General features: G+C 32.9%; 1 protein-coding gene and 1 long non-coding RNA gene across 2 annotated transcripts in view; one reads left to right on the forward strand and one right to left on the reverse strand.

The window, feature by feature from the left end:
- Window positions 1–22,709, forward strand: LOC119066861. The gene is made up of 3 exons (XR_005085815.1): window positions 1–119; window positions 21,205–21,213; window positions 22,699–22,709. It is a non-coding gene; the product is annotated as an uncharacterized LOC119066861 (long non-coding RNA).
- Window positions 1–23,950, reverse strand: part of LOC119066857 (transcription factor AP-2-epsilon) — a 79,897-nt gene extending 55,947 nt beyond the window's left edge. The window contains exon 1 of the mRNA XM_037169529.1: window positions 23,762–23,950. The gene's annotated coding sequence lies outside the window, so the exon portion shown is untranslated. The remainder of the gene's footprint in view (window positions 1–23,761) is intronic.
- Window positions 23,951–24,525: the final 575 nt, after the last annotated feature.

Consider the following 24,525-nt stretch of genomic DNA (forward strand, 5'->3'; position numbering starts at 1 on the left):
AAAATAAATGCTAAAAAAAATGAAGTACAAGATTTGAAATCAACATATTAAAAATACTTTGATCGATGGAAGTAATAGATCCGATAATAATACTGGTCATATGATTTCCGTCTGTAACAGTTTAATGCTCGCTGTACATTGTGTGATGCTGGCGTTTTGACTCGTTGAGCCTTGTGATCCTGATTCCAGTAGTCATGTGCTATACGATGGCAGCGATATCGTTTAGTGAAACAGTGAAATAGTTGTCTATGAATGTTCGCTTGAATGTATCTATCTAATGTATCTTTAACATTCAGAAAGAAATATGAAAGTTTCACTTCGCTGATATACTTTCCAGAAGCACTCATATAGCTCCGAAAAATTGGTGTGTCTGATGGCTAAGCATAATAAACGAATTTGTTTTGTCTATTTGATACGGTCGTTAATACGAAGATAAAATATATATTTAATTATAAAATTAGCCTTCGGTTAAATTACTAGTGAAGAAGAAAAAAATTACCGAGAGAGATCTTTTTTGTATCATCTTTTCTACGCATCTGTGCACTGTGAATCCGATTTTAAAAGTGAGTTTTTGTGTTAAATCCATAGAATGGCCCACAGCAACAAATTAAAGTAGCTTCCAAATTTACGGTGCTTAAATTGTGCTGATTTGATGGTTAAATGCCTTTAATTTAAATGATTTTTTTGTTGGTTGTTGTTCATTTCGTTATATGACAGCGTGTACATTTTGTAGGAAAAGGTCTCCTTTTCCCATTTAATTATTAAATCAAAATGAAATATATCATCATTTGATTGCTATTTAGTTCTGTAGTCACCTTTTTGTGTCTGTTCAGATCTACCACGGCACAGTCAATTTGATTAATTGATACATAATTTAAGTTTTTTTTAACAGGCCACAGGCGAATATCGTTTACCTGGCGAGAGAATTACTATAATAACCACAAAAAGTGTATTATTTTAATACGCAAACACTAATTTAATTTGATTAAAGCAGATAATTCTTCAAAAAGAAAATTAGTTAGGCTGTTGGAGGCTATTCAGCGAATTTATGTTAGGTATACTTGCATAGTATGTACATTCGTATTTCGGTAGTGTTGTGGGTATTGGTGGTTTTGTTTAATAGTTTAAATGATAGTTATCAAATGGGATAATATATTTCAGCAACGGAAGTTCTGAGATTTTTCTCTTTACAAATATTTTGGATACATTTAGCGTTATTTCAATCAATTTCGACCAATATCTACAAATATCGGGAGAATATAACGGTAATTCTTTAATTTATATTGGTAATTCCATGTAAAATAACGCTCGAATATTACGGTTAACGGATATTATATGATTTGGACTAAGAATTTTTGACAAGGTGAAATAATAGTACATTACGTGCTTGTTTCGAGATTTTTTTCCTAGATGGAGGTTTGTAGCCAGAGCCGAAGACGAGGCCTTGCGAAAATGAAAATCATCGCAAGAATCAATAGTGTGCTCCTTGCGAAAATTTCATTTTCGCAGAGGGCTGCAAGTAAAATCCTTTACTTCGCTTGTCTTAACATGTATATTTCCATGTAAGACGACATCAACTAAAGATCATTGCTTATTATTGTCATCTATGTCTATATCAAATGCTCCAGCAATCCGTCAAATGTTACGAGTACCGATACTTTGATGCTATTGATCAATGAACAGATCAACGACTTATTATAGAATTGTGATGATTCGAAATTTATAATCACATATGCTCGACTTTCCTCTATGGAACCACAAACAGTCGCACTTTACGGTAGAGCAAGCGAACTTTCAGTAGCTCTTTATATAAAAATATTTATGCTAAAAGTACTGCAAAACGATATCTCGGTTCTCGATGTAGTAAACAAAGTTCTCGACTTCTTCTCGAACCAAGATACAGTTTTACAGTTCTAGTAGCATAAATATCTATTTTTGGTTGTACTGACAATTACAATTGAAATTTTTATTTGATTTTATTGATTTAAGTTTACACAGTATTTAGTACAATCTTTACGCAACAAATGCTTTTCACTTCGTTTGTTTAAAGTTAGTATCGGACGTATGCATATGCATAGCATTGTACTTCATTAGTTAAAAATTTTTCGGTATAATAGAATACTAGGCGTAATTATTCGCTCATTTTCGTCATCGTTATCGCCAGCGGTTGACTAACCGGTAACAATTAGGATGTAGAATTATTGACCACGACCACTGACCTAACCTGTGTTGTAAGCATTCGTTATTTACAGTTCACGAAAAAAATTAGGTGCTTCTGCACGGTAGATGCAATTTTTTTTGTTAATTTTCACATTTACCGATCAGAAGCACGTAAAGTATAGTACGTCCGTGGTTTCCATTTTTTTTTTTGACAGAGTGGGTTTCGGATTGGGCTATAACGTCAAAATAAAAAGTTGGAACCATGGACGTAATGTACTAATAATGCTACTGCTCCGCAATTTATATATGATAAGAAGAGGTGCTTTTCGGTGCTTGGTTAAGTGGAATGATAGAAAATCTTAAAATGCTGTGAAATCAAATGAGTCTTCAATTCCGTTTTTTTTAAAGTCGGAAGAGTGACGTTTAGGCTAAGTTGTAAAAAATCGGTTCTTTTTCAAGCCATATGTTAAACAATTCTTTGAGTAGAGTACTGACATACATCGATGAATAAAGACTTGTCTGAATTCCTCAACTGGATCTCAAAGTACTTCTTATATGACTAATTTCAAACAATCAAATTTTCCAAGGTAATTAATTTCTGCAAAATCTAAATTAATCAATTCAATTTCACGAGCATACGTTAATAAGTGAGTGTACCAAATTATCTGAAATAATTAGCGTATCACCAGCAACGTGCTGTATAGGTTTTCTATTTCAATTTGACTGAACTTACACGATACTCCACTCATATCCAACAACCGTTGTTCGTTTATCAGCTCTTTTCTCATCCTTTAATTTCATAACCCAAGAGGCGGTTTTGCCTTATGTCTTGTGTTTATATTAAGCATCAACCACCTACTTCAACATATCAACACAATATTGGTTATTATTTTCAGTTCTTGTTTACTTTACGGCAGGCACATACAATAACCTTTGCCGAACGGCACGTGGCGAATGTTTTAGTTCGTTGCTTTGGCTTTTTATCAATAAGCCATAAGTGAATTTCCTAGTAAATAATATGCAAGTGAGTGTGGGTAATGTATCTTATTATTTTTGACTAACGGCAGCTAAACGGATACATTTCAATATTGAAGTACCGAGGCACGTGTTTGACATGATTATACACTTTTTTATGAATTATTTTGTTGAAGAGCTTAATTAATTTTTACGGAGTAGAGGTGTTTTGTACCGAGGACTTGAACGGAGTCTTGTTATTTTCTCGAAAAAATGGATAAAAGAATTACGAAGTTCTGGTACACTTGCTGCTGAACAGTAAGATTCTAGGAACTAATAATATTCATTGCATTGTGAATTTCATGTGCGCATTTATATAAGGTATTTGATTTCTTCAATGTATTAGATTACATAAGAGAATGTTTTGTTTCCACGTGCATTAACAGGTAGAGTATTTTAATTGAAGGTTTGCTGTTTCACAAAAAAAATGTCTGTTCTCATAAGCTGAATAAATTTAATTGATTTTGTAGTACAAATGTATTACCATCGAAATTGTGGAAAATCATTCGTCTTAGACGTACAAAAGAGATTAGTGCAAGGATGGTAATGAGTTATGGACAGTTCTGAAATTTGCAACTTTTCAACTACGTAAAAGACCAAAGTTTCGTAGAAGGGGAAATTAAGTTGATGACAGAGCTTCGGACAGAGCTAACAATGTAGCATTAAATTTGCGGGTGCAATATTGTAAAAAATTGATTTTAAAAATTTGATCTTTTTACTTCTTGTGCCAGATACCGCAACAAGTAACTCCACCACTAAAAGTTACATATGTTAGCAATAACAGCGACAGAAATAAGCGATGTTCTCTGACTTAGTCTTCTTTTATATCGTAAAATTCATGTTGAAACTAATGAAGTACAAGATTTTGTACCAAATACTTCCGGATTCTATGATGTTGGTAATAATGCGTTCCGTTTGTAATCGGAGAACATATCATTTCTGACTTGAACTATTTCTGGCACTTCGACCTATTCATTGATAACTTTAATCGGCGAAATGTAAGATTACGTTGCATCACCTTTCTTTTAGTGAGCATAAAAAGAGATTTTAATCGGCAAATCGACGGGACAATATATTTTGAAACGAGCATCGTACTTGTGTGAATATATATGAAGGTCCCGTACTTCATTTGTTCTAGCCAATACCCTCTCTAGCAACCAAACTAGGAAAATTAAGGTGGTGAAACTGTACAGTGTTTTCTGTCATAGAAAATTTTACACTGTTAAAACTAAATTAAATGAAGTACAGTCACTGAATTTTGAAAACCGACACATTTTCTGTTTCGTGGTTTACTGTTTCCTGTTACCATTGCGGTGTTCGAAAATGAATAATTTGTGATTTCGACGTCTTTTTTGTGTGTTGTTCCGTCATTTTATGAAGTTTAAAATTTGCCTTTTTCGTGTGACGTCAATATTGCTTAAAAAAATGCGGCACGGCAACTCTAAAAAAGTCAGTGTCACATTTGTCAAAATAAGGTGGTATTTTGACTGCGTCAAAACGAAGTTTGGTTGCTAGGGAGGGTATTGTTCTAGCACTCTGTTGGATCATATTTGAACGTTTTACTCGGATAAAACTAGATATATACTTACAGTTTACAGTTTACGTATTGTTCAGTGCTGCAATTGAGTTCTTCACACTAACATATCTTTGGTATCGTTCAGTCTATAAAAATTTCTTTCCCTAATATATCCTAGATGAACTGTGTGTCTTCCTAATATGTATAAAATCGTGCAGTACAAAAGTACGACTTTCAATATATCTTCCAAAAAGTTAATTTAAAGATGAAATTTCCTGTCTTTGACCAATATGAAAAGAAAAATATTTCCGTTGAACAAACACTTTATGCAGAGCCAACATCATTTGAAAGGATATTACAAATTGTAGCATAGACTTTCAACAAGTTATTTACATTGCAACTAAACTTACAAAAATAAAAAAAATATGAAAATTGAGACATGCTGAAATATTTGTGCAAATATTATTACTTGCTTGCATGCAGATCTCAAATAACTCATATATCATTCATATAATAATATTGCGTTTCAATTCGTGCTCATTCGTTTTTGATACAAATTAATCATTTGTTGTGTTCTGTGCGTTTCTACATAACCCACAATATACACATTTTAATATACGAAAACAGTTCACATTATAAAAACAAACAATTTTCATTGAAAATAAAGATATCAAGATCAAACATTCGGTCTCCAATAAAAAGATCGTTTCAATTTGGTGCCATATCAACAGTATGGATGGTAAGTAAGAGAAAAACCTTCATCGTCGAGAGAAAATATTTATAAAAACACCTATAGGAGGCCATTTGGCTAAAGGCGGCAGGGGACCGAAAACCTGCGGGAATTCAATTTTAATGCATACGCGTGCCGACCCCCATAGACAAATTTGTTCTTTTTTAATATAAAATATTATTATGTTGTTAATAGCACACGGAAATTACAAGCGTCGAGGCCAACGGGTTTTTGTTAATAATATTATTAAAATGAGAAGATCTTTGGTTGGAAAACCAAAAACAAACGAAAAAAAAAAATTATGAATCGGTGAGCCTTATTAACAACTATTACGGAAATAGTAATTATATTTCGAATGACTTTGGCCATGTGTGATATCTATCAATTTGCAAATGAACTTTTAATTTAAAAATTTAATTTGCTTATTTGTGTTGTATTGCACGCAGGGTATGTATATAAATTTTGTTACTAAATTAGTTTTAAACAATTTTTGTATTTATTTTTGGCACTGCATTTATCACAACTAAAATGAGCAACACAAACAACATTTCAAATGGAATAATACCTGTTTCGAAAGCAATAAATAAAAACATTGCAACTTTAGTTAGGTTTTTTTTTTACAGGCATTTCATTTTTAATGCTATGCATATATTCGAATGGTTATCGTGGATATTACCTTTAAAGAAATCATCAAAATAAATGTCGGCAGTTAAATTAAAATTGATGCAAGGCAGGATATCATTTTAGCATTCTCTGCAACTTTAAGTTCGTATTCATATTCGATTTTGAATGAATGGAAAAGATGTGTGTAGGAAGAACGTTTTACGAAAGGAAGTATGGATTATTATTGCTAACCATTTTCTTAAATGAGATTCTGCGTACAATATGTCAATTAAATTGTGATATTTCTGAACGAACCATTCGCTGTGTATGGCTCGGTTCGTAATAATCAAACTTATTAATGAGGTTTTTGTTTTTTTTTTCTTATCTTTTGCATTTTAGTTTTTAGAATGGAAACTTAACTTCAGCAGAAATTTAAAAAGACAGAAACTGTTTTCTTAAAAATGTTAAAAAGTAAGGCGACGTAGTATCAACTTGTCACTAAAACTTCCAACAAAAGAAGTAACAGATTCTGATGATATGCTGGTGATCTGTGAAATATTTTAAATTTATAATTACAGAGCTAAGGAGAAATGCTCAAATCGATGGAAGTATTAGATTTAATAACTAGGTAATTCCATTGTGATGTAATATGGGCCACAGTTAGATATCTGGAAAGTTGGGTCACAGTTAGATATCTGGGAAGTACATAGAAATGCCAAATAATACTAGTACACTTGTCGTCTCTGTCAGTGTAAATACACCTAAAGTTTGCATTTTTGTAAGAACGTACACCTTATCTCAATAATTTAACTATAGATATGATCTTGTGCTTATGTAATTTTCATGAACTATTTTTGGGAAAGCATTTTCGCATATTTTCTTGAATTTTCTTACATTTAACCAAATTTTCCGACTTTTTGTTCCAGATTTTCCCAAAATTATTTTTGAAAATTTTAAGAAAACAGAGTAACTGCGATTTCATGAAACAATTCACTGACATTTTATCGTCATTGGTCATTATATATTAGTGCCACTTACAATCAAGAAACAATGTCGCTTCAATATTAGTGTACAAGTAAAACATGAATTTACACTTACGGAACTTTTAAAACCGACACATTTTCTGTTTCTGTGTTTTATGTGAGTTGTTGATTTCTCCATATAAAAATACATGTAAAATTCACACAAAAACCAGTAAACCACAAAACAGAAAATGTGTCAGTTTTCAAAATTCCGAGAGTGTATGCAGATTATAAAAACTTTATTTTATTTTTTATTCTCCATTTACTTTATTTAACGTTAATTTCATGGGAAAAAGGACAGTCAATGGTTTGGGACGTCACTTGTATAGATACAGTAGCTGACAGTTACATACACCTATCTCCAGTGCAATCAGGTTCAGCAGCCGAATTTGCGCAAAATCGAAAACATGGGCTCTATTTGTATATAAAATCTCAAAATTACAAGTTCGTAGCATTTGCAGTGGAATCCTTTGGACCATGGTCAAGCGATTCGCTCAATTTAATTAACCAAATTAGCAAGAAATTAATCCAAACGAGATCGCCGCTCAAAGAATTTCCTAATTCAACGAATTTCTTTGGCAATTCAAAGGGGAAATGCCAGTTGTGTCCAAAGTATCCTTCCGATTTCAAATGCTTTTTAAGCGTCAAAATTTTTTTAAATCTCATACGATTCAAGAGGATGAAGGTATATTATCGCACTTGATGTCAATTGTGAACTCGAGGCGAAGCCGACTGTCTCTATGCTAAAATATGGAACCATACATTATACGCCACAAACAACATTATACTTGCCACTATTGCAATCCTGAATGTTAGTAATAACAAACATCGTTAACACTTGCCTCGACACTTACCACATCTCAACAGGCAGTGGTAAAAATATTCGCAATGTAAAGGCTATAGTCTTAGATTAATGCATCATGAGCATGTTAAGCGAATCATGAGAAAAATGTAATTCTAATTTCTATGAAAGTTTTCTATTTAAAAATGTGTTTCATTTTCCTCACAGGTACGTTACATCCATGACTATGACCCTATTTGCCCTGAAAGTACATGCAATTACCTTTCTAATGACAACCCATGACCATGTAAGGCTCGTGTAACTGAAGAAATTTTTGTAAGAAAAGTGCAAGTTTTCGGCTTTGATCCCCTCAAACTAGCCGCACAAGCTTCGAAGAATTTTTTTGAAAGTGGTTTTGGCTTCTGGGCTCGAATACCTTACTGGGCACGTATAAAAAATTCCAATAGAAAATGTGTCCGATTTCGGTCTTCGGTTTTTAAGAAGAATCCTCATTAGGATTATTTTTGCATTTTGCCACTGCCTGTTAAGACGTGGCAAATATTAATGGTTGTTGTTAACGTGAACAGTGCCACACAATAGCAGAAAAAAATTCTACACTCAGAGATAATAACCAGCATGAATTTACTGCAGCCCATCCACAACAATCAAAACTGTTTATACGGTTAAAGCTACTACACGCACGCGTGTGGTAGTGGTAAAACCGTACAATATATAACAGTTTTGATTGTTTGTGCGGATCAGCTGAAAAACAGCTGTAGCAAATTCATGCTGAAATTTCACTGCCTCTGACTGTATCGTTAATTAAATATGCATTATTCCTTTGGTATGAATATACAGTTCAGTAGAAGACGAGATCCTGTCCAATCGAATATATTCGATTTAGTTTTCGAAAATTATATGTCTCAGAACAGTTATAAATTACTGAATCATTATTTTAGCTGGACATCCGCTCTATACGATCTGGACATGTTCAATTTAAAAGTTTTTCAAACTAATAAATTACGAAAAAAAAATGTAAAGTCTATGGCGAATATTGGAAAATGTATTATAAGTAGTTAGACATCATTATTCTGTCATATAAAAGACGAATGTCCATCAAAACAATTTATATGTATCAGTTTTTGTTTATAAGAAAGTTAAGAAACGAGACGATGGAGGTTATATTATGTAGGTATATTTATAGTAGTGGTTATTATCAGAATGATGCGCACAAAGAACGGCGAAATCCCTTTTCTTTTTTAAATTGTTTCATAATAAGCATTCATATTGTGATATATTGTTTGGGTTTTGTGAGTTTTTTTTTCTTCTTTTCTTTTATTTTTGAATTAAAATTCTTTTAACTTTGATATTATAATAACAATTTTCTGATGAGATTAAGTTTTATGATTTATTGTCCTTTTAAAATTGGAATCCTATAAATTTGAACAGACGTTCCTATTTGTAGCACTTTTAACACTCGAATGTTTACGAAACGTTCATTTCATATACACAAAAAAAATGTATCCCTTTCAGTGCATTGTTTTTCCCTTTGTTAATTGTAGCCAGAGATGCAGAATTTTAATCATGCAAAATCTCCCGTTAAATAAACAAAGCCAAATAAAAAAGAAATTCTAATTAACGTTCGTGTCACATACCCCTGAAAGTTCAAATAATCACATTGAACAAATCCCCTTCTTTGGCAAATATAGACGACAATTTATATTGAATTGGGCAGCAAAGAGTCTTTATTTAATGCATTGTGGTTGAAGTGTATTATTGAAAGAAGAAAAAAAAAACATTATACCGCACATACACACGGTTGTCGCTGCAGCAATAAGTGAGGGTGAAATCCATACATGAAGCTCACATCACAGAAAAACACACAATACGAATTGTTTACAACTCGTTGTTGTGAACCTGTCGGACAAATGAAGCGCATAATATATCAAACACACTTAAATCATTGTCGACAACAAACGTTCGTATACACGTACGGGATTTACACAATGTTTGCTTCACGGCAGTTTCCATGTTCAGCTTCATTACACATCTAGTGTTTTAGATTTTACATTTAATTGAACCATCGGCAATCAAACTTTCTCGCAAATATGTTGATGCTATTTGCGTTTTTATCACGCTGTTCGTTCAACGGCACCCAATAAATCAGTTTGGAAATGTTAGGAACGCCGTCGAATACGCATAGAAGAACGTCGCAACAATTAAAATATATCAAGCTGATTTTCGCATAGACTTTTCAACGCTACCGTTGCTGCACGTCTTTAACTCCTAGCGATAATATTAATAATAATCATTCAATGTTCATAAAAGGAATGTACTAAGTCGTTTCAAGTTCATACAGTGCAGGGATAATTCATTAAAAGTCAACATGTGATACACCAACTGTAGACCTGTGTGCCATGGTCAGAAATGATCTCGCAATCTGATAAATCTAGAGCTTAGATGTACATTTTAAAATGCTTTATGAAAACCACGACGACAAGCATAATCACCAATATTGAAGCTTTTGCTTCTGTCTATATTAGCATTCATTGTTGTAATAATTAAAGCATTTTCAACATATTGATACAAAATCTACTACTTCATTAGTTTCACTATAAATTCCATTAATAAGACTCTATCAGCCAGAGTTCTTTTCTGAATTAACAGTGGAAATTTTGGAATATTGGTCTGCAAGAAGTTGAAACCGTGCTTCATTTACTGAAGCCACTCGACTTTATTTCGAGCATGTTCTGCTGATTTTAATGTTCACCATCCACCATCCACCCAACAAACGTCAATGATACTTTTACTTTGTTATTACTAGAAACCACCATTACGTGTATCTTATGCGCTCCGTATGATTTTAATGATTCATCAATAGAATATGTACCATATACCAATCAGTAATTGTGGTAAATGAAATAGACGACCTCGGCAGTCAACATACTCAGCACAATAAATGCGACACGTGACTGCAGAACCTTATGAAAATATCGTACAAATATTTGTTCATGGAGTGTAACTTATAAACAGAGTCAAGTGGGAAACAGTTCATTACTTTACTGGAACTTTTAATTGGAAAACAACGATTTTTTGTCACACTTGCAACAGCAACATGATTTGGTGGGGTTTGTCCGAAAATTAGAGCTAATCACTTCGGACAAAATACGGAAGGAACATAAAGACGATTTTTTGAGTAACTTTAACTGTGCAGTCCAAATTGCTGAGCAAACTTGACGAAGACTTCTAAATTAAGTTAGCTTAAGTTAGCTAAAATATCTTTTAACAAAAGAAGTAGTAGATTCAAAGTGAATTTGTAGTTTTCTTGCCTACCTATAACCTGCAATCTGTTACAAAATTGAAGATAAATGCAAAACCGGAAAAACACGTAACTTCTATTATCCAAAACAGGGAATATAACATAGATGAAGGAATGATAGGAGACACTGAAATTAACGATTCATCTCACTTCATATGCTTGCCGGAACGAAATTACTTGAAAAAGTGCATTTGATCAACCACCTCAAGGTTTTCATACACATTAATTAAATTAATTCTTTTTTATTGCCTATGTAATAGGTAATAGCTGCAAAAACGTAAAAAAACATACGCGTGCGCTGCATTTCCAACAAAATGGCGGTTGGTACAAGAATGAAATTCTTAAGCGAAAAATTATATTTTTTTTCTTCTCATTTTTATTCCATTTCATTTAGCCATTCTTCTTGTTTGCTTTTGGTCCTCATCCTCTCTCTAAAGCTGTTGATCAATTGTTTTTGTTCTGCCGTGTAATGATGGTACTTGTACATTGCTGTTGGTTATTTTTTTGCCATCAATATATTTTTATGTTTCCTAACCATATTCACTTGAGATTGCTTCTTGTATAAAGAACATTTTTGTATTGTCTTGATTTTATTTGTACATAAAATTTAATGCTGGCACACGGAGAGCATTTTATACATAATATCGAGCATGGAATTTGTGTGGTTATTTTGGTTGGTTCGTTGGTTGAATGTTTATTACATAAAATAATAAGAAAAGCAAAACGAAACGAAATTGGATCGCGAGGAATGTTATAGTCGATGGATTTAGTTAGACTTATAGATTTTCCGTTCGAGTGGTAGGTGAACTGATGTGCAAAGATAGATTCACTCAACTCTATTTTCTACCATTTTTTATTACCTCAATTTCATTAGATAGCATTGGGTAACATAAAACGTACGTATACAATTATCAAAGGAATTTCCTGGGCCAGATCAGTTATTTTCTTGCGCAATTATGTCTATCAATTATCACTCTATTTACCAAATGTGTTCACATTTTTATAACGACCAGCTCAACCATAAATATAATAGACTCAACGAAAGCTTTTATAACGGCGCCAATTAAACGAAATATAGAAGGAAAAGGAGAGACAGAAACGTGGTTCTCATATAACCAACGAAATATCACAATTATAGAGTTTAACTAAATAAAAAGAGCAAAAAATCAACACCGAACAATTAAACTATATAATTAAGAGAACTTCTAAGTATTTTAAATCCAATGAATAACGATCCCGAACACTACACCTCTATTAATCATATTATAAAACAAAAACATCTTACAATAAAATCTAAAGAAACTGAACGAAAAGCCACATAAATACAAGCGATGTTGTTTATCATCATAATAATGTAATGGTCATATGAGACTCTACGAACATAAAGAGCTATATAATTTACGGAAAACGAGAGAATTCGGTTGAATGCGACCCCTTAATTTTGATGATCTGAATTTAAAAAAATGGAAAGAAAGAAAGAAATAATAATGAACATGAAGGTATAATAACATGTCAGTCTATACCAGCTACGATATACGAACAATTTCGGTGAATAAATAAAAAAAACGAAATCCACATGTGAAAATATTTACACCCACCCGCACACGATTTTCTCTGATTTCATATGAAGAGATATAAAATACGAAAAAAAAAAGATTTATCGAAATTTTGCAGAAATCACCGCACAAAAACAAAAGCCCAATGAAACATAAAAATTAGAGACGATTAACCCGAAAAGGTCGTTTTGTGATATGTTTTAATTTACTCGGAGTTTTTTTTTTCGTCTTATTCGCTTTTTTACCTTAATTTACTCATATTTTTTATCATTTTATTGCATTTTTTCATCATCCATCATAAGTATATCTGTCGTTAAATTGTAGTATTGCGTGCGGCGCCTATATATCTGTTGACCAAACCAAAAAAATATTTTTTTTTTGTGTAAACAATTAAGCACTTATAATGAACTCTCTAACTTTATTTGAATTGCGCCTATAAAACTATAGCTGAGCGCAGATTTTTCTTTCAATCTGAAAAAACAGTGACCAGACGCGGATCGACCATAGTGCGGGCGGAGCTTTTTTGTATGCAGCTCAGGTCGCAAAAATATTTTAGCTACCGCTTCAGAGATCGCCCGATCTCGGCTCTGAAATGACCTTATGTGCCGTCTAATAAAGTGCGAGGAGCAAAATTTGAGTGATTTTTTTGGAAACGTTTTTTCTAATACTTATAACGTCTCCTCAATCGACGACAATTTCTCTTATAACTTTTTGTCGCTACTCAATTCAGTCGATTTCTGCAGTAGATAATAAGATTGCTAATATGTGAGACGAATACAAGATTCATCTGTTATTGATAATGACGACCAAAATAAACGATAAGCTGTGAATAATGTGTTCTTATATAGCATAATTTAGGTAGGAAATAAGGTAAAAGATTTTGCATCGATGGTTTGAAATTTGTTGAATAAAAGAAGTAGTAAATCCGATAATAATTCTGAAGCTGACATGCTTGCTGTCTGTAAAATAGAAAAAAATCCATTTTCTGATTCTTTTTTCTCTCTTATTAATTTTCAAGTATAATCCACAATCTACAGATCACTTCGCGAGCTGTGAAAACCTTGGACATTTGTTGTGTAAGAAAACTCTAACTGCGAAAGTTCAAATTTCTTATCTACACGGGAGTTCCTTATAAAATAACATATGTCCCAAAGGCAGTGGTCCCACTAAAAATTTCCTGTTCTTCGGTAGGACATGTAGGACAATATTTTCACTCGATTTTCACATGAAAAGTGATAGGACTTCTTAATAGTTCATATTTGTATTTTGGTGACCGAACTAACTACGACATTCTACCTTTCTTGTTCCTCTTTTCTCGTACTCAGGCTTGACTTCTTCGTGCTGACAAGCACCAATTTCAAGTTCGGAAAACAAGAAATCTCCAATATCATGACCACTATTGTGGTCCTATGTATGAAATATGACTCCATTGAACAAGATTCATTTGTTGACTGTGACTATGTTTTATATTCACTTTTGTAAACTTTCAATTGAAAGATTTACTGCTATCTTGTGTAAGAGTAGGCTCGCGGAAACAACTGAAGATAGTCAGTCCACTCTCTGGTTTTTGGACCGCCGCTAGTTCTCGAGGTCGAAACAGCCTTTTTTCTCAATTCATTCACTTAACGTGAGTCCTGGGTAAGGGAACAGTGTCTAAACTCTGTTTGTTCCTATTTTATTTTTCGTAGATGCTATTCGCAGGCATCTTTGCCTGCAAATAGCGAAACTATTATAAAGGTGCTATTTGCAGGCGCCTGCAAATAGCTTCTGTATAAGGGGAAAATGCTATTTGCAGGCGCCTGCAAATAGCATCTTTATAATAGTTTGGCTATTTGCAGGCGCCTGCAAATAGTCACTTCGTTTATTTTTTTTATTTTTATTTTTTAGCTTCATTTGACAGTCATTTCAGCTGTGGAATGAAGATGAAGAACGCCAGCTCGCTGTGATTCACTTCAGGCTATACTCTTCACTGAGTATATAGAAGTAAGGGACGGATTAGGCTTGGTCCAACCACTAATGAATCACTAACGGAAGTCGAACAATTTTGCGAATCCATTCACACATTGTCGCAAAATTGTTCATTCCACGAACGAGAAGGAAAATGTAAGTCACAGAAGAGTAATTCTCGTCTTTATCCGAATCTACCAGATCTACTCTAAGATAAGCTTTTTAACAGATTGCGAGATTGTGATTTTCACGTACAAGTTGACTCTCCATGTACCTTGGTCATTAAATTTGATTGCAGACGACAGTAGGAACCGAATAAACGTTTTATTTTTATAGAAATTTATGAGAATGGTTTAGCAAAAATGTCGTACGCAGGACAAGTAGGACGAATTTTCAAAATGTAGGACAAAGTAGGAAAGTAGGACACTGTGGGAGCGCTGCAAAGGTTGAAAAAAGAATTTCCTGCGCTATCACTGTACAGTGTAGGTTTAAATAAACACCATCAAGAGACAAATAAACAATAAAATTTCTGAAAGTTACAATAGAAGTCACGGTGAATCATGTTGTGTACAGCACCTATTCTTGAAATCAAAATCCAACAATTTCGGTATTGATTTTTGCAACCCCTTTACATCATTCTGTCAATTGTAACATTACTTACGCCTCAATAAAAATGTAAATTGTTTTCCCATCCAACAATATTTTGTCAAACATACCGAAAATAACTCGGTTACGATTTTAATTTTCTATTTCGGAATTAAGTTTTTCCAACCTTTGATATAAAATTGTCGGAATATATACATGATGGCAGATTAATGCAACGCATGTTCTACACGTATAATATGCACGCAATGTATTCTTTTGAAATTTTCAATTTAAATTTTCACCGATGAAAGATTTTAACATGTAAATGCGAAAGTACTTTCTAAACACTTCAACATTTCGTTAGGATTGAACATTGAATTTTAGATACATGACCTGACAACACTTCTGAGCACTCGTGATATACGGTTTTGCGATATAAATGTAAATTCAAGTCACGCATGAGATTTTTTTCGATTAGATATTTGAGTAAGATATTAACTTTTGAAAATGTAGATTAATAACTCAGAAACAAAATCAGTGAATGAAGTGATGTTAGTGCCGAATTCAAAGTCGCGAGAATAAAAGGTTGAGGACGTTCTCTTAGCTGTGTTGAACACGTTGATCATTTTTAATGTTCTGCTAGGGTGTTTATTGTCATTTTGAAAATGAGGTTAACTTAACCTGTTACAGACGGCTGTCATCTGTTATCGACAACGACAGCAATAATTAACGACAAGGTCTGACTAATGAGGCCTTATAAATCAAGAACCATGTTCAAAACAAAAAAAGGAAAAGATTTCCGAAATCAGTTTCTGAAAATTTCCTATCAAATGAAGTAATAGTTTGAATAGTAAAATTGTTAATATGCTAGCCGTCTGTGACAGGTAAATAAACTAATCTTTTTATTTTCTTTTGCATTATTCACTTACAAACCGCTCAACTCATCAGTTAGAAACAATAACGACAAAAATAAGCGATGAGCTCAGGCTTGTGTTCTATTATATAGCAAAATGGATTTTTTTGAAAAACGACCTGCCGAAATCGGACTCATTTTCCAGTGGACATTTTTTATATGTGCCTAGATAGGTATTGGTCCCCAGAAGCCAAAAATATTTTTTTGAAAACTCGTTGATGCTTATGCGCCTAGCGAGAGGTGATCGAAAGTGGAAAACATTCGTAGGTTATGTCTCTATGGATGACATTTGACTGTAATTTCTAATTTGACAATTATTATGGCCTTGGAACAGACCTATATGTTCAGAACTAAGAATTACAAGATTATAGGGAAATGCAATTAAGGGACTGAGGATCATTGTAATCGATTTTCATAAAATTACATTTCATAATAATTACATTTCTAGTACATTTCGCCATAAAATTATTTCCGTCAACGCTCTATTTTTTTGCGAATCAACTTCACTGCTTTGACATTTCAAGGATATTATTTATGAGAGTGAAGTTATTTCACTAGAAAATAGAGCGCAAAAGAATGAAGTACAAAAAAAATTGTGGCGCCTCTGCATGCCAGCGGAGGTTTCCTATTGTAATAACCGTAAAATCATACCAATGAAGTTTTTGTTCCTTCCCCAGAATTTCGAAACAAATGGCTTAAACAGAACCAATGCATAATTCTTTCATTATTTAAAAAAAAAGTTTTTCTCAATACCGTGGCAAAAGGTAAGACTTTCGCTGCCTTTATTGAGAAAAACTTTGCAGCCTCGAGTTACAATCTACATAGTAGTCCCTAAAGTACTTTATTAGAAGTCTCTTCGTTCTAATTATGACACGAGGCCGCAGGCCACATTTTGAGCCTAATAAAGTGAGAAACTCGGTGTTTTTCTCACACGATGTGATCACATCTAGTGCCACAAAAAACGCCTTTTCACAACTTGCTGCATAAATAACTAATATTCTCTAATTGAGCGAATGAAATGTGAAAAAGATTAAGTTGATGAACATACGACATTCGATGGAAAAGAGAATCAGTTGCATGCAACAATTTGTCCAACAAAAAAATCGATCTTTTTTATTTGGAATAATGAACGTATACGCGTCTGGCATGTGCCCAAAAATGCAATGTAATTATGTAAATGAAAATCTGCCCGCATATACAAGATTTTGCGACCTATACGCATCACAAACAAAAGTAGTAATTACAGCCCGACATTCAATAAAAACGATAATTTCGTTCAATAACATTCCTCAAATACAAAGAGCGATTGCAACAATTGGCTCTTATTTTACAGTAAATATGTTCCAAATTCAAAGGAATCCTTGACGAATCCCAAGACGAATTCTTATACAATGTATATACACTTACAGCTGAAAATGTTCGCTTCTTTACACACAACACAACGGCGATAATAGCAACTGCAATGCAATATATGAAACAAAATCAGCAGTCTAAAAGACAATATAATAAGAAAAACTGCCGAGGATATATAAACCAAAAATGTCTCTAGGGCGATCGTGAGCGATGGTTTTTTAGTTTGTTCTGTTTATCAAGTATTTTAGTACGCAAGGTACCTCATCTGAATTGAAAAAATAAAAATTGACTTCGACCAAAGTTATATGCATTTGCATGCCTGTGTTGCAGTATATATAACCATAATTATAGTTATACTTTATGAACACAAAAGTTTTTTTTTTCGTTTGTTATACCTCAGACCCATACAAACACATCATTTCAATAATTTTATTAAATGCTTGGTAACCCAACTATTTTAATTTGCTCTCTGCGTCTCTTTTTCTGGGGGCAATCAGGCAATTTATTAAAAGAGTATTATTTCAAAATATTATTCGTTTACGTTGAGCCAAGGATACATTTTCAAATTATACATTGAGGTACATTTTAAACGTTCTCTTTTAGACCACTTTCGACATGAAACTGTAATGTAACATCACAACATAATAATAATTATCTCGGTAAACGGTTAGAGGGTGTGCTAGTCCAACAATTTTTTTTCTTCTTCGAATTTTCGTGTTGAAAATTCGTACAGAATAATGGTTGCTGCTCTAATCTGATTGTGCATGCCTTAACCGTTACAGATAACAATAGAGCACTGTTAATTAATAAGAGAACGATCCTTCAGGCTCTTACTCCACTTTCTACTCTTTCTTGGTATAGAAAAAATTAGTAAAAAGAAGTGATTTCTGAAAGACTCTTGATACGCTAGCCAAGCAACGAACATTGCTTCATCATATCTTTATGTGCTTATGCTCGGTAGACGCAAGTTTTTGTATTCATTTTCTTATTTACCGACCAGAAGTACATAAAGTACAGTACATTGGTGGTAACAAATTTTTATTTCGACGAGTGAGAATACCGACATTCATGTCGAGCTATTAAGTCCCCACTCGTCATGTCGGATTATTAAGTCCCCATGGGGAACTCGTCAAAATAAAAATTTGGAACCACAGACGTAATGTTCTATTCCTTCAGTTACTGTTGAAAATGCTTCGATCAAATTAATTTCGATCTGATAATTATGCCAAAAAACACAATAAAAACATCACCGATACTTACCGCGAAAAGCATATCAAAACAAAATTCATCTCATCATTCATTTATTCAGGAATGAAAACTCGGTGAAATTATGAAAGCCCGAAATTAAAATTCAAGTTTTCCAGAAAGAAAGAAAAATAATTCAAACTTTTAACATCAACCACCCCCTAAGTAAGATGTTAACTTCACCATGAATGTTCCCTTTTTATTATAAAGTCCTAACAAGTACAATAATACAATAAATAAAAGAAAGACGTAAAAAAAACTGAAAAACATTTGGGGTAAACAAGCAGAAAAATCCATTAAAAAAGTTTCCAACGACAAAGATAGACCCATTGCAAAAGGATGAATCTAATTAAGCCTAAGAAAACCGTTTGTTGTCTAAATTTGTTCACAAATAAACTCACTTTCCATTCAAAAGAAATTGGGTATTTTTTTGAAATTATAAACAGGTACCTAGAGCTAATTTAATTGAATTTGAGATTTGGTATGAGAATGATTGGATTTAAATTTTCGTACAACTGAGCATTTATGTTTTGGGATATATATAAGAGTGCTCACGGTTAAATTGATTATTCACGGATATCTGTTTTTTTCGTTTAAACGATAAAGTGGAATAAAGTTTATTGAAATAATATCGATAAATCCTTGTGAGAAACCACCTACAACCATTAAATCATTGATTCATCCTCGAACCTATTTCAGTCTATTTACTTAATCATAACAATAGAGAGATTCTCATATTCCTGGCAAAATATCTATTTCTAATCCAATTTTATGAACGATTTACTTACAGGTATAAAATATGCACCGCAATGGTGTACGTAGTATATATATATTGAATTGGAAAAAGTAAAAGTTTATTTCGCAAAAATTTATATTCGGTAGAGTAGTTGCATCCGATCATTATATAATTTGGTTTTGTTATTCACAAACATTACTCAATGAGTCTATTTCAATAAGCCATTTCGATATGCTTTCGTTACGGTTTTATTGCTCAGTTCCTTGATATTCTAACAAAAATCGATTTTAATATCAGGTCTCAGGAGGATAACGTAGCTCTTCTTGAGCAAAATATCATTGTAAGAGTGATGTTAGATTACCTTATCTCTAGACGTTCTGAATATGACATTGAAATTGTGCAGTTCGAATTACATATCAGTGTTATATGGGAGCTAAAATTGGAAAATTACATTGCCGATTAAGAAGAAAATATCAGGCAAATTGTTTTGATACGATTATATGAGCCATGCAAATATGATTTTTCGAAAAACTAAAAAAAAATAGTTTCGTGCAGTTGGTAATGAAGTACTGAAGCGCCTGTTCACTATTTTTACTATTTTATTCAACTTTGAACTTGAATTTCTCATCGATTTTGGAACCACATGGAACCACTTTTATTGAAGATTTCGTCTAACAAAGTTAATTAATTAATAAAAATGCAGAGTTAACCTATGTGAACTGTGAATTTTTCCGATTTCATGTAATTTCAATAAACCGTGAATTGTCCCATATACAAACGTCATAGGACAACTCGCGGTTTATTGTATGGTGAGTTCATTCTTTCTTCATACAAATTCACACGGACAGCTCAAGATTAGTTGTAATCATCTGGTATCGATAACGCCGACAAACATAATGACAAGCTCTGGGTAATATGGTCCTTTATAAAGTAAATTGAAGTACAAGATTTGAAATCAACCAACTAAAAGTATTTCTTCCAAATCATTTAAAAATACTTTGATCGATGGAAGTAATAGTAATGGAAGATAATAATACCGGTCCTATGCTTGCCTTCTGTAACAGGTTAAACTCCTGCATCTTCCTACTCGGAACCGACACGTGAACATATTTGAAGTGCCTATACTTGCAAAAAAAAAATGAAGCGGTTGATATAATATAATGATAAAATTGGATGTTGAAGACATAGAGCGAATGCCAAGGGTACAAACAACTACAGAAAATAGTAAAACGTTGTATTAACCTGTAACAGGCGACTGTCATCTGTTATCGACAACGACAGCAAGAATAAACGACAAAATCTGAATAAAGAGATCTTATTATATAGTAAAAAGCATGTCCAAAACAAATAAAGTAAGAGATTTCTGAATTGTTTGAATAGTAAAACTGTGAATATGCTTGTCATCTGTGACAGATTAAGGACTGTACCACGTACCACCGTTTTTATCGTATTTCTCTCGTTCCGATCGAATAGAAGGTATATCGAATATTTGATCATATATCATAAGTAAATTAGAAGGTATTGTCGACAAAGTATCTTCAAATCACAGGTAACGTAGACCAAATTGTAGATAAAAAGTAGACAAGTTTTAGCCTTTTACATAACTAGGGACGAAAAGTAGAGTTTTCGTGTGATTTCGTTTATCCGAGGCGTGGCCGAGAGCGTTGAGAGAGCGTCGAAATTATAGTATGAAAACATGACGCATGTAATAGTTGGTTTACAAGGGATAAAAAGTTGAAAATTTATTCCAATGAAACGAGGCTTTTCACTTTTATCCCGAGTTTTGAAAAGGATTTTACATTTTAATTGTCAGTCGAATTCTGGGCGAAAGAAACGTAGAGGAAATATGTAAGCCTGAGTCTGTTTAGTTGTTTTCCCTCGTGCGAACTACACTAGACTGGAATCCACAGGGAGACAGGAAGCCTAAAGCATGTGATGACGTTAAATATAAATTACGAGAAAATGAATAGTTGCACAGATTTCAATATGATAGCATCAACTTGTGAAGGTTCTTCATTCCCTCGAAGAGTAGGACGCAGGTGAATGATGATGATGTTCTTCTGATTTTTGAACCAATATGGTTTTATATTTACTTCAGCAGTAAATAATTTTCCATGTACAGCTCATTTCCGCATGAAATGAGGAAAGTTAAAAATCATTTATGGTATAACCAGCTTCAGCTAACTTCTAAGTTTTCTTGGTTGTCAAGAAAGATGCCAATAAATTGCAAATAATAAATTAAAAATTTACATATAAGTTTTATGCAAATGATTCTTTAATATAAAATCATAAATTCAATGGGGGTAATAATGGAGACTTAATTTAAATAAAATTGCAATATTGTGCCGAACACAACTCCTAATGATCACTTTATGTTTTATATTTTGAAAATGCTTGCATCACAAATTATACGACTTTATGGAGACGAACTGACGAATATATGAATTTAGTGTTCACCGTGCAGACACAGGCAATGTGCAGCTCGTTTGGTATGAATATGCCTTATAAGCACATTATATCCACTGTGTAAGATAAAAGATTAGTATGCAGATATGCTTATCCATAAGTTACACGAACATCCCCTTCAGCGATAAATAAGACCAGAAAGAAACACTGAAATTATATAGCAATATTACATTCTTTCGTTATTTTATTTTATTTTTTCTGTGTAAAACATTTGAAACATTGACTTTACTCTTGTTGTGAGTGATGTGCTGTATAGTGTGTGCGTATATAGATAGATGTGGACCTTTATAATTGCATGAAATGCTCATAATGAATATAGTTCATACCATAGACCTCAGTTTTACCTCTTATAATGAAATATTTCACTTCTTCTTTTTTTTTTGAATTCAGCCGTCGTTATATCTCATATAAAATCTTTGAATTTAATGTGCAGTCGGTCGTTGAGTTGATATTTTATCAAAAGTGGGTGACAGAATATGCCCTCTGTGAGATATTTATTAAAATTTGAGACGAATAACTCTACTTAGAGTTTCAAAATAGACTCTACAAATGCCTCAAGTGAGATCGATCGGTATGAGAAAGCAATTGAATGAGAACTATAGACAAAATTAATTGGGTGTTGCTAAAAACTCACTTGCTTAAGTATATTTGGTATTTGGTATAATTAAGCGAACGCGCTGAAAATATGTGCTAAAATGTAAATGTATTCTAATTCGGACAAAAGATCTAATTCCATTAAACTTTACGATAAGAAACCTCATAAAATCTGTTACTTATTTTGTTGAACTTATCGTAGAGCGTTTGATTCAAAATCTACTACTTCATTTATTTTAACATTCGTTTTGCTGTATATAATAGAACATTTGCTAGAGCTTCGCAGTGCTGTTGTTCGTAATTGTCGTTAACAGATGATTAGTTTCTGAGAACTTACTTCATGAGAGGCGGTATTCCATATTTTGTGTGTACGGTAATATTTCCGCCAAAGTGCTGATTGGGTGTTTTTAGTCATGAAATAAGGTAAAAAAACACTTATTGGATACTGGTCAGCCCACAAGGAAATTGGTCAAAATTGACTTTGAAAATTTCAAACGGAGATATAAAATCAGAGACACGATTCGGAATCAATTACTTTCTTCGTACGGTATTCCTTATTTTCAAAACAAAGCTGCAGTTCTTATCATTAAACCTTACATATTTGACACTTCCTTACAAACCTAATACCGAAACAAACGAACGCGTATTTCGACCAAATTTTTCTTTGTTCTTCAAAGCTTGACGAAACTGTAACAAAGACAACTACTGTTTATTTCTACCGATATTAACTTTTTCGTTCATGTAATAGAAGTCAATGAAGTCACGCCGCATCCTTTTGACATGCTTAGTACTAGATTATATGTGACTTAACATAATACATTGGCCGGCGGAAAGAATTTCTAAGGACGAATTGAATTTGCACAACTACGAAAATAAAGTTTTAACTTTAATATCCCCTTTTGATTTCGTGTTCCAGGTAAGAGAAACAAGAATAAGTGACGGTTACTTGTGTACTCCAACTCTATAAATAAGTTTAAATGGTCGAAACAGCGCACAAAAATGATTTTCTTAAAAATGCAGTCATTTCACTTAACCATAATTTGCTGACAGACAAAAATTTTCTTTCACTGACTAATAATATTGCCTAACACAAAATACAAAGAATTCGATTGAACACAACATCGCATGTTATTCCACATATTTTACATTTTAATAGCGCAATTTACAAAATTGCTTTGAAATGAATGGAAAATTTGATTTGAAAAAAAAACTAAAACTTACGAAATAATCAAATTCGACACTTTTTCTCCTTCTTAATTGTATTCATGTAACAACACAAATTGTCGCACGTTAAACAGCTGATACTTAAACCGTCTCACTTCTTATTTATCGCTCGCAGCAAAGCTTTTAATTGTTTCAGCAACAAAGTTTAATTTAGCACACACACGGAATATGGTTCTATTGCAAAGAAAACGAAAAACTTGAGAAAATTAGTCACCGAACGACAGACATTTCTTTGTTATTAAACACAAAAATGATGCACATTTTTGATTTTGCAAAATAAATTGACTGTAAGCACCAAGTCTACTTTATTTTTGTTTTTTTATGAAAATAGCACAACTTTTTCTTGGAAAATAATATTGGAAAACTTTCGGAAAATGTGGAATATATAATGTACACAAAATAAACAGAAAGTTAACTGTTAAAAACATCACAATAATCCATCATAAACGATGAAAATATCATATTAGTTATATCGTTTACATATAAAACCAAACTTACGCGCTTAAGGTTTCAATACGACTGCAACGATTTTCTGCCCTCGGCTATTGGTACCCGGGGGTGTATGCTTGCTTCTGTTACTATAAATTCTATATACTCTGTCTATTGTGTATTTACAGACTACGAGATGCTATATACCACCAAGAGTATTGCAACCCCTGAAACTGTTTTTTGCACCACCCTATTTGCCAAACCCTCTGTTTTTCCTATATACATATATCTGTATATTTACCCCACTAGCTCTAACATCTCTCGGCCCCAAG

Source organism: Bradysia coprophila, chromosome IV (genome assembly GCF_014529535.1).
Source record: "Bradysia coprophila strain Holo2 chromosome IV, BU_Bcop_v1, whole genome shotgun sequence".
In the NCBI taxonomy this organism is placed as follows: Eukaryota; Metazoa; Arthropoda; class Insecta; order Diptera; family Sciaridae; genus Bradysia; species Bradysia coprophila.